The 11,171-nt window shown below is 38.3% G+C and overlaps 1 long non-coding RNA gene across 1 annotated transcript; it reads left to right on the top strand.

Moving 5' to 3' along the window:
• The first annotated feature begins 7,380 nt into the window (after window positions 1-7,380).
• Window positions 7,381-9,944, top strand: LOC118599106. The gene is made up of 2 exons (XR_004948396.1): window positions 7,381-7,824; window positions 9,347-9,944. It is a non-coding gene; the product is annotated as an uncharacterized LOC118599106 (long non-coding RNA).
• Window positions 9,945-11,171: the final 1,227 nt, after the last annotated feature.

Below are 11,171 nucleotides of genomic sequence, written 5' to 3'. Positions count from 1 at the left end.
GGAAAACTGTATAAGAGTTCAGTTATTTTGCTCATAAATTGAATTTCAGTGTGCAAGCCAAATGGTTGTCGCTCGGCTAATAATTAACCTTTGAGAATTAATGACAATGTTTTTTAATTTCGATTTTAGTCCAACGCTCCGTCAGTACCCTTTCTGTTAATTATTCAGCCTTGTACAATCTGCTCATCACTCACTCTGTGTCTGCTCTCCCTCTGGGTATCACTTATTTCTTGTTTGCCTCCAGAGTTGTGCATAACCTCCGCACAGATATTTACGTTTTTAGAAAAAATGTGGATTGTTATGAATATAAGAGCTTTCTGAAACTGTGATTATGAAAAAGAAGAAGAATAAAAATTGGTTTCAGTTTAAAGAAGTGACCACATGGAATCTTTTTGGTGGTAGAGGGTTTTATTTTCACCAACAAAAATGATAACTCCATCCACGGTCCTTCACTGAACAAACAGCTCTGCCTCGCCAACCAACGAAGGAATCCAGGGGTTAACATCAACAAGCTGCACATTCAAAATGGCTGCCAAGCAGCTTAAGAAAACATTTGGCTAATCACGCCTGGTGAGAAAGTAAGTTAACAGACCATAAACACTTAGGAAACAGGTGGACAAATAAACAAAAAAGTAAAAAAGGGCAACTTTGTTAGATACTTAAAAACTAAACGTTCATTGTCCATGGTGAAAATGAACGCCAGTGTTGTCAGCAGTGTTAACTGGCACGACATCTTAAGAATAAATTAAAATTGTGTGATTATCTATTAGGAAAGTGCAGCAGAAGTTTTAATTTTGAAACCAAGACCTGTGTCCCATTTCTCAGACTTTTTGCCGCTAATTTGGAAAGTCCACAAATTGGAAATACAACTCCTCCGTAAACGCTTGTGTTGCATTGCGGAGGGACGGACTTCAGATGGAACATGACACATTCCGACTAGTTATTGAAGATACTATTGTTTTGTGTCAACACAACAGAGACACAACACAACACCATGTACATCAGGCGCAGTTGTCCTGCTATGCACCTAACATTTAGACTCTCATGATCGACCTTTCACCTGAATTGAAGGCACCTGTTTGAGCTAATCAAAATCAGCAAAGGAGCAAAATACTTAACTCCTCCACTCTTCATTAGATAAATTAGCACAGAGGAGGGAATCTGTCCTCCTATACGGAACATCTATCAAGACCCCAAGTTAGAACCAGTAACACATGAGAAAACTGCATAAAGGATCATGCTAATCTGAGTAGGCTTTAATAAGCACAATAAAAGTCAGAGAAATATAAAACAACTATTGTTTTCATGAAAATTTTTTCCCTCTTCTGAGCGCTTTAGTTTGGTTTTTCAGTTGGGTTTTAATTATGTTCTATTTGCTGTTTTCCCTCAGTCAGCACCAAGTTTGGGTCTTTTGAGGTCATCTGTTTTGTCCCCTTTGAGGACCTCTGTTGGTTTGGTCATATTTAAATATATTGTACCAAGCCTGGGCTCCTGCACATTCGGTCCTACACCACCAGTTCCTGATACTCCCAGTTGACACATGATTTAGACTTAGAAGGATGCATCTGAACAAACTGAAACTCAGAACTATGTTTTTGCTGCAGATGAAACCAAAGCGGTATGTAGCCATACTCTGTTAAACTGTAGAAGTTAGTTTTTTAAATAATTGTTGTCTTTTCTAGAGTTGTCAGCTTCCTCTCCTCTGCTTTCCTCCTGTGTTCTGCTTCTGCTGATGTTCTGCTGATACTTTTCTGTTTTACATTGACGCTTGAAATCATTGGGGAGGGTTCCAATGCACCTAGAAGTCTTTAGCGTACTCCAGGCCTCGAGGGCTGCAGTGTCTGCATGGTTTCCAGATGTTCAAGCCCTACTCCTGACTGATTACCTGGTTCAGGTGTGTCCAACCAATTAGAACATGCCAGAGCATTGGATGTTGGAAAACATGCAGGAATGTGACACTCAAGGCCTGGAATTGCCCATCCCATATCTTAGTCTGACTCAACCATTCCTGAACCAACTTTTAACTTCTGCTCTCTCGTTTCAAAGATTTCTGAATAGAGTTACTTTTGTACATTCCAGCCTACTTTAAAAAACTTTTTTTTTTTTTTTTTGGAACCACAGTCTCTTCTCTGATCATGACAGAATGAATAAGTCTTCCAACTACTGCAGCTTTACCTCCCTGAAGCACAAAGTGGATGACTTGTCATTTGGGATAACATTAGATACCAAGGCTGCCACTTGGCCAGATGTAGTAAGATGAGTAACTTTTGGACAATTTGGTGCAATTTCCCAGTTAGATGGATGCACAAGGTAAATATGATTTGATCCCAAATCACTAACCTGTCCAGCCAACTGTCTTAAAACAATTTACTCAAACGGGGAGACTCCCAGGAGGAAGCATTCTGTATAGACAGCTTGAGGTCATCTCATCCGAAAAGAGAATCAATGTATCAATAAAGCTCTTGTTAGTGATCACATCCATCCATCCACCTCTCCAATTTGAACATATTCATCAAGTTTGAGTCTTGCAGCTACCATTAAAGAAGTAATCCACTCAGTCCTCCAACAGAATCTTGGCTTTGTCGTTCTCTACCATAAAGTCATCACAGTTTATTCGAATGGGACAGTCTTAAGACTAAAATCTGACACAACCCACCCTCTGAATTCCTTTCATCTTGTAGTCTTGAGTGCAAAAAGCATTTGATCCTCTTTAACATGTTCTTATCTTCGTAGATTTTGACTCAGCTTGACCTGGAAAACCTTTGCTTTAAAAGTAAATGCCCCCCCCCCATGTCACCAGTTTGTCAATTATTGTATTTATCTGTGTTAAAAATAATTTTTTTCATCTGCATTGAACAGTTTTGAGGTCAAAATAAAATATAAAAGTAAAAGAAAATATTTAATATGGACTATCCCTGAGCGGGGTTCAAACGCATGACCTTCTGAATGTGAGTCAGCAGCTCATACCACTGCGCCGTCTAGTGGCGGAATCCGGAATACATGTCAAACTTAAATTTAAGCCTGACAACCTGCAATGTCAAAACAGGAAGTCATTGTTGATGGTTTAACAGGACTCTTGAACCAGCTCCTACCCTGCCCCCTCCTGTGTCTTGCTGTAGTCATCTTGAAATTCAAATCAAGAAATGAACTTATAGTTTGAAAATCACAAAGTGGAATGCAGACCTAAGGACCAACTTCATGTTTCACTTCCTCTGTGCAGGCATTACCATGGATACATTTATCCCTTTTTTCATGTCATCTATAATAGCTATACACCTTCTGAAGCTTCACTTCTAGTAGTCTGGATTGGAGTGTGACACATGCACCTTTGCCTTAACTACTCTTTATGTGTGTGTGGGATAGAATTTATGGTCTTTGTCCCTCTCTCCTTGTTCCCAGTTGAACATTACGGTGGATTTTGCTTCTGGTCTGCCACTGTTACCAGGTAACTGTCACTCTCACATTTGTTGACTCATAACTGCACAGTTTGAAGCCCCTCCTACAGCCAAGGACACAGCTGACCTAATGGTCCTACACCTCTTCTGGCTTTGTGTCAATCCAGTAGCCATGGTTCCCGGGTCTCCAGTATATCTGATTGCTTTGTATGGCTTTCTGCTCATTATTTAGTTTGGCCATTTCTTCTGGGTATTATAACAGACCAGCAGCAGTACTAATCAGGAACTGGAAGCCACACTGAGATGTGGTGCATTGCCAAATCTGATGTCTTAAACTCAGCATTTGTCTTAGGGAGATGGTGTGTAAAATTTTCATTGGCCTTGTTCCTTTTGTAGTGTCCCTCTCCAGCCACTTCTCTTTCCATTGCTGTTTCTTTGGTCCAAAATCACTTCAGAAGGGTGGGAAAGTGTTAGGGGCACTCAAAAGGCTCACCTCAGGGCCACATTCAAACTGAAAGAGAGTCGCATGTTGGAAGCATTCAGTTTCAATGTTCTTGATGTACAGGTGAGATCTGAGGTTCTGGGGTGTGATTTGAGTGATGGGCATGCTACATTTTGGTATTCCTGGTGCAATTTGGGTATAGAGAGGGCAAATATCTGAACTTTGGCAAAAACTTGCATTGCGTCAATCAGGTACTCAACTTTTGCCCGTGATGTGTTGATGACGCAATCAACAGGTGAAATCCAAAACCAACATGGAGCAGAATCTGATCGTTCCACTCCTCGTTCAGTATTTTTTTATTTGTATAAAGACAATAATCAAATGCGCCTCTAACTTCTGTGGGACAGCAAGTTGTCAAACTGGGTCAAAGAGACAGATGTACCACTGAAGCGTCCATCATTCAGATGCAGCTCCTGCAGTAGATGGTGAAGCTCACTCTACGGGTGAAGCTCACTCTACGGGGAGTCTCTAAATGATCCCATGAACCCAGACATGGAGACTCGATTACCATTGCTTTTGTGGAGCTCTTTAAAATATATAAACCTGATCCCTCAAAGTCATCATAGTAAATGAGATATACACAGACACTGCTCCATGTAGGGATCAAGCTAAAAAACATTTGCCGGGGCATCAGGTTCATGAACACATTTGAGGACCAGCGCCCAGCAGCAAATTTGACTTGTGATTGCGTTCAGTGTGAACGCCTCTTCAAAAAGTTTGCGACATTTGGAAATACAGCACATAACAAAGCCTAATAATTACAAAGAACCGGAAGACAAAAGGTTGTAACTTTCTTTGAATGTGATGATGCATTACAATAAGCATGCAACACGGAGGGAGTTAAGGTTAAATAAATCCGCTGAGATCTGAATGAACTTGTTTTTGCCAGAGGAATCACAAATGCTAATGTTTTCCACTAATTAGGCAGGTTAATATCCTGATTCACATTACAAAAGCAAAGCAGTATTATGACAGCAAGCAAGGTTAATGTGATTTACCGTGTGCTGCCTTTGGGTAGCAGACATAGGTCAGTTTCAGAAATTGTTTGTTGTGGCAGCAGCAGTCTCATACCCTTGATAAGAATTGGATATCCTTTTTTCATATCTCTTCTATCTGCATCTCAGGGAGGGATGTGGTTTCAATACTGTGACATCTGCCCAGAGACTAAACCTTCACTGTCAAACCCACAAAGAGACACACCGTCTTCCCACGTGAATTTATATGACACATTCCCTCATTCCTGATGTTGCAGTCAGAGCACATATCCAGGACATCCAAAGAGAATTCAAAGATACTTCGTTAATCCCCAAGGGAAAACGATAAAAGAACAGAGAACAAACCTGTGATGCAGCTTTCCACTGATCACTACAGGAGCTCTCAGATTTTCTGCTCTGTTTCGTCTCTTTTTCTTCTTTTAATTAATTTTGGTGTTAATGGTATCCTGCTGCAAAGAGCAGAGTCATGTTTAGCATATTTTCACAACGACTTTTCTTGTATTTATCTTTTTCATTTGATGTCGTTCATTACAAATACTCTCTTCATAATGTCTGATAGCTATCTGGGATGTGAAAAAAGAAATATGAATAATTGACATTTTCTGATTCTTTATACATTTTAAAATAGATATATTTCACTAACTTTCTTCGGCGATAAGTTTAATTTTTTCTTGTCCTACACGATAATAAAACAGGTCTTTACAGCTTAAGTTATTGAAGGTATTTTGACACACAAGTGCTACTTTTATTTTCACACGTCCAAGCGACCACCTTCATCAAAAAGTCTATTTAAACACGGGGAAATACACGTTTTGGCTTCTGGTTACAAATTTCTATGACCATCTATACAGTCTATGTACAAAACATGTGATCGTATAAGACAAAGTTAATCCAGGATCATCTTTGACCATAGACACACACCTGTATATTTATTATAATTATAGTTATATTGTCTTGAGAGTACTTTATTATAAAAAAAAAGCTTCAATAACCCCCCTGCTGCTTTTGAACTTAATTGAACTTTATTCATATTACAAGGAGCAATTTATTTGTTATAGAACCAAAGAAGGCAAAAAAATTGCATAAAGAAAAATATCTATGAAATTTACTAAATAATTTACGTAAATAACAATGAAATATATTATTACAAGTAATAAATAATAATAAAGGGACAACGCATTATCCATCCATCCATCCAATTTCCTGACCGCTTTGTCCCGTTCGGGGTCGCGGGGTGCCGGAGCCTATCCCGGCTACTGATGTGTGAAGGCGGGGTACACCCTGGACAGGTCGCCAGTCTGTCGCAGGGCCTCAATCACACACCCATCCACTCTCCCGGGTGAAAACCTACGCATGCACGGGGAGAACATGCAAACTCCACACAGAAAGGTCCCAGCCGGGATTCAAACCGGGGCCTTCTCGCTGTGAGGCAAGAGCGCCAACCACTGCGCCACCGTGCAGCCCACAACACATTTTATATATATATATATATATATATATATTCAAAAATGTTTTTTGGCATTTTTATTTCTACAGTTTTTGTTATCTACCTATTGTATATGTTTGCATCAACAAGAATAGATTATTTTCATTTATTAGCAAAACACGTAAAAAACAAAAGAAATATCCAAACCGCTTTTTATCTATTCTGATGTTTAATAATTAGTGGTGATTTAAGGCAACATGTAAAGTGCTTTTAAAATTATGTGTTACGTAAATAATCTTAAACAACCCATTTTGTAAGGTCTTATTTTGATCCATTACTTTGCCAACACATTGTTCCATGGATGTTCCTGACACAAAACCATTTTTAGAATTTTAAAATATATTATTCTTAAAGTTCAAGTATAATTTCAATGAGTGTACAATTTTTATATTGTATAAGACATTTTATTATGATTATTATTGTCTCTAGACTCACAGGGATCTGCAGTGAGAGAGTTGACGGAACAACAATGGAAGATGTCAGTCTGGGTCTGTTTAAATGGAGATGCATAAAAGAGGAGAAAACAAGTCTGGTAATTCTAAAATTCTCACAAGAACAACATAAGGTTAGACTTATTTTCTGCCACATCTTCAAAACAGCTATAATTTCTTCTAACTTTTAACTTGCTTACATTTACACTTGCTTTGAATCACTGTTTTCCTCCTTTCCTGCTTAAATTCCTTCGTAACACTGATGTGAACTGCACGCTAATGTAATTGCATAGGAAGAAATTACATTTTTATCGTTACAATCTTTTTCCGTGCTCTCTGGAGAAATTGTTCATCCCTTCCGCAAGGTCTCGGAGGCACATTATCACTGAGAGCAGCACTGATGCAACACAGAGACATCTCTCAGATAATGACAAGATACAGACATCTACTGAGTAAAAGCTGGGAAAATGTTATCCTCTTGTTTTAAAATGCAATTGTGGGAATACTTTTTTTGATATAAGTATTTTATTAAATTTGAAAAGAAAAAATAATAATTTATGACATTGAGGGCTACTTGGAATTACCAATTAAATGTTAAAAACAAAGAACTATAATTCTGTTTGTCTTCCATGAAAATTACAACAGAATTGGGCAAATTGGTGGTGAAATTGTGCAACTCTGTCTGATTGTAGCTTAGCAACGTCACTAAGCAGGCCGCCAAAGGTTAGGAATTTACCCATAAATGTCTTTCAGCAGAAGGACCTGCTTGTCTCAAGGGTACCTTATGATACAAAACAATTCCCAGCAGTCTTGAACACATTTTTTATTATTTATTGGACGGCTATAAAAAAACAGAGTGAGATATCACAAATCTGCCTCCCCGGCTCCCTAAACCCCTGCTGACGCTGGAAAACGGAGGTCGTACCTGTCCTTGAAAGTATGGTTGTCTGAGCTGGCCGACTGTCACGACAGCCTCCTGTGGTGCGATTCCATGATGGACGTGGCGAGGAGTGAGGTGGGTGGAGGATGGGGGAGGGCGAATCTGTCAATTGTAGCCCTGCGTCAAACCTGCTTTTGTCTCCGCTGGCTGACACGCCCAAGGGTAAACTGGGGAGGGTATAGGTGCACATTTATGGGACACTAAGATAGAAATGAGAGTACAACTGCTGTCATCATAAAGAACCCACTCTGATTAAATGTTTTATTTTTTTTTATTTTCTTTAATTGCGTTTTTATCATGTTCTTGTAGCGTTTTTCTTATGATAGAGGAAATCTAGAAAAAAAATACAATTAAAATTGAATTTCACAGTGATTAGAAAAAACGATACTCAGAAATTCAGTTTTAATTGAAACTGTTTCTAGAAGTCCTCCATCATGAGAAAAAAATGTTACAAGAACATGTAAAAAATGCAATAAAAAATAAAACGACTTTAATCAATTTCAACAATTTTAATAATTCCGATGCATCCACGTGCGACTAACAAACAAATGGATCTTTCACCGTCCTTGTTTTCCTCATCCAAGCTGTCATCCCCATTTTTGTTGACTGTTAATATTAGCTTGTGGTTGTTAGCAATCAGTAGCAATATCTTGTCCAGGATATGTGACAAGTGACACCATATTGGATAGGACGGTAAACAATGAGACAATAGCTCAGCAGAGACAGTAAAATGGCCATAAAATGTTTAATTCTGTCCAATTTTTTAAACAAAAAAAAATTAAATTCAGCAGGTTGGCTTATCTGATCTGAGGTAAAACCCACATACAAATACCATGGTCATCCTCCCTGAAACAAAAAAGATAGGTGGTCCAACCAGAAAACATGGAGGTAGTGAGAATTCTAAAGCTACCATTAACTTTGAATAGGCTACAAGGCCAGCTTAAACGTTCAGTATTGAGAGTTAACTCACTCAGATCTTCCAAAAATGCTTTCTATAAGTTCTCCTTTATCAGCTTCTCGCCCTATCCAATGTGGCGTCCAACTTTGCGTACACAACAAGCTAGCGTAGTGACTCTAGCCTATAAAGCTCATTGGTTGTGAGGGGCTGTAAGCTCACAAGAAGAAGTGTACAAAAATGAAGGGAACTGAGCATAAAAGTTTACATTTAAATGTAAGTAATGACTTATTGATTTAGAATAACTTTTTAAGGCATAAAAGGGGTTTTGTAAAGTATTTTCCAAGCGCTGGTAGCTATATGCTAACAGAGTTGACAGGGGGTAGTAATGTCTGAATTTGAAGACACTATTTTTCCATATGTCTCCAGTTGGAGGGCTAAATAAAGGGGAAAAGAAAAGCCTTAGGGGTAGGGATGCAATTCATATTAAATTTATTTCCTAGAAAACAACACAGTTTTTAAATTTTTTTATTTAGCTAAACAGATAAAAACATGGCTGAAGTGGGTCTTTAAAGAGCACAGGCTTTTTCAGGTGTTGGATTTGTTTTAGTAAATTGGCTCAAAATAGAAATATCTCCTGAGAATCCTCGTTGTCGAGGCCCTTATTCTGTTTCTTCTTCTTCCCCTTGTGTCTTTGTGAAGCCCATTGAAATGCTGTCACAGTCGGCGTAGAGGAGATGGAACAAGCCCTTTCGCATGCCCTTGAGATTCCAAGTTAAACAGTATCATTATCCTCACACGAGTTTCATTGTTTAACCTTTAAGCCAGAATGACTTGAAAGTTTCGTTATCTCCCTAAATAGGAAAGAAATGGCTCTCGTACGAACTTCACTCTCATCAAGGCAAGAATGTGCCATCTTTAAAGGCACAAAACACTCAGACAACAACTTCCTTTGGCCTAAGAAATGTTTGATGTTTGCTTGTTCTTTTTTTTTTTTTCTCTCACTAGCTTCTGTAATTTCTAACCCAGTTGCAGCTTCAACAATGATCTTCCCAACAGGCCAAGAAAACCACCAGTCCCCCAACAACTCTGTTTATTTAGGACTGTGGAGGTCCATGTGGACCGGATTGCTAATGTGTTTTTGACAGATTTAATGGGGGAAAATAATAAAATGAGACAAAGATGTGAACGCTGCCAAAGGCATAAACAACAATAAAATGTTTTGTTATAGTCTGCCTATTTGTCTCACTTCATAAAAAAATATGAATTTAATTACGATTATATCTAAAAAAAAAAAAAAGAAAAAAATACAAAAGCAGACAGTACAGTTAATTATTTGGATTATGTATGAGTTACTTGTGTCGTTAGAGTCGTATACTTTTTTCACAGTTCAGAATACATGTTAAGTTGGTGTTCTGGTGTTCTGAAATATTTCTTAAAACTAAATATAAGAAGGGATGATGTCTCTGGTGATGCTGCCCATGACTGCAGGGATTGGCTCCAGCACCACCTAAAAGGAAGGGTATGTACAAAAAATAAATGTGTTGTTTACTGTTAATAATGCAATATAAAAAGTCGTTTTGCACAACAATTTGAGACTTCTGATGGTCTCTTGTGTGTGCCCAAAAATGCTGTGCAATTAAATGCTGTTAATGAGAAATGAAACTAGAAATACATTTTCTCCCATGATGATTTTTTTCATTTTGCATTGTGGTTGCTCTTATATTTTTCTGAATGTTATTCTATTTTAGGTTGCAGACCCCTGATTTAGGTATTTAAATTCCCATAACAAAAACTCATAACATGAAAGATCAATTTTAATTAGGTTTAGGTTATAATTTCTATTCACTCAGACTCACTACAATAAGGTGAACACAAACCAAGAAACTGTGAGTTAGAAATGGGTTGCTGACTTTGTTTGTTCGTACATTTACATATCTGATGCGCTCCCAAAGGGAAGAGTAGTCTTTGACTGCACCACAAATTCAGCTCTGCAGGGCTGTAATTAAGAAGCTGGTTGAACTGCTTCAATGACATTTATTTCTTGGGATTTTAAAAGCAACAGGTGTTTTGGCTGAAATGTCAACTTGATTTCCAGTTGTTTCACAAAGTCGTGACCCGTTGGTCTGAGATCCTATCTCGCCTTTGACAGCCCGCTGTGAACAGTCTGCTGTGTTTGTCACGATCTGTCTGTTCTTGTCACAGAGAGGTTTGTTGTCTTCAGTGTCCCATCATCAGGGCTGTGTGGACGCTCAGTCGCACTCATTACTTTTTGAGCACAAATGTGTTGCCACATTCCTAACAAAGACAGAAGAAGCATCTACTTTTGTTGCTGACTTTGCATTCACACCTCAACAATGTATGATTTTCTTCAAAGTACAGAGGAAAATACAAAACCATTTGTGTCTTTTGAATCTGCACAACAGCATGTGAGTTAGAAATTCACAGCCAACTTGGACTTTTGTTGTTGCTGACAGCGTTCTGTATTTCTGTCTGGAAAAAAAGGAAAAGCCTGAAGTTTTATTAT

The sequence above is a fragment of the Oryzias melastigma genome, linkage group LG9, assembly GCF_002922805.2.
Source record: "Oryzias melastigma strain HK-1 linkage group LG9, ASM292280v2, whole genome shotgun sequence".
NCBI classification, from domain to species: domain Eukaryota; kingdom Metazoa; phylum Chordata; class Actinopteri; order Beloniformes; family Adrianichthyidae; genus Oryzias; species Oryzias melastigma.
The sequence above is the reverse complement of the archived record's forward strand: the minus strand, read 5'-3'. Positions and strand labels throughout refer to the sequence as shown.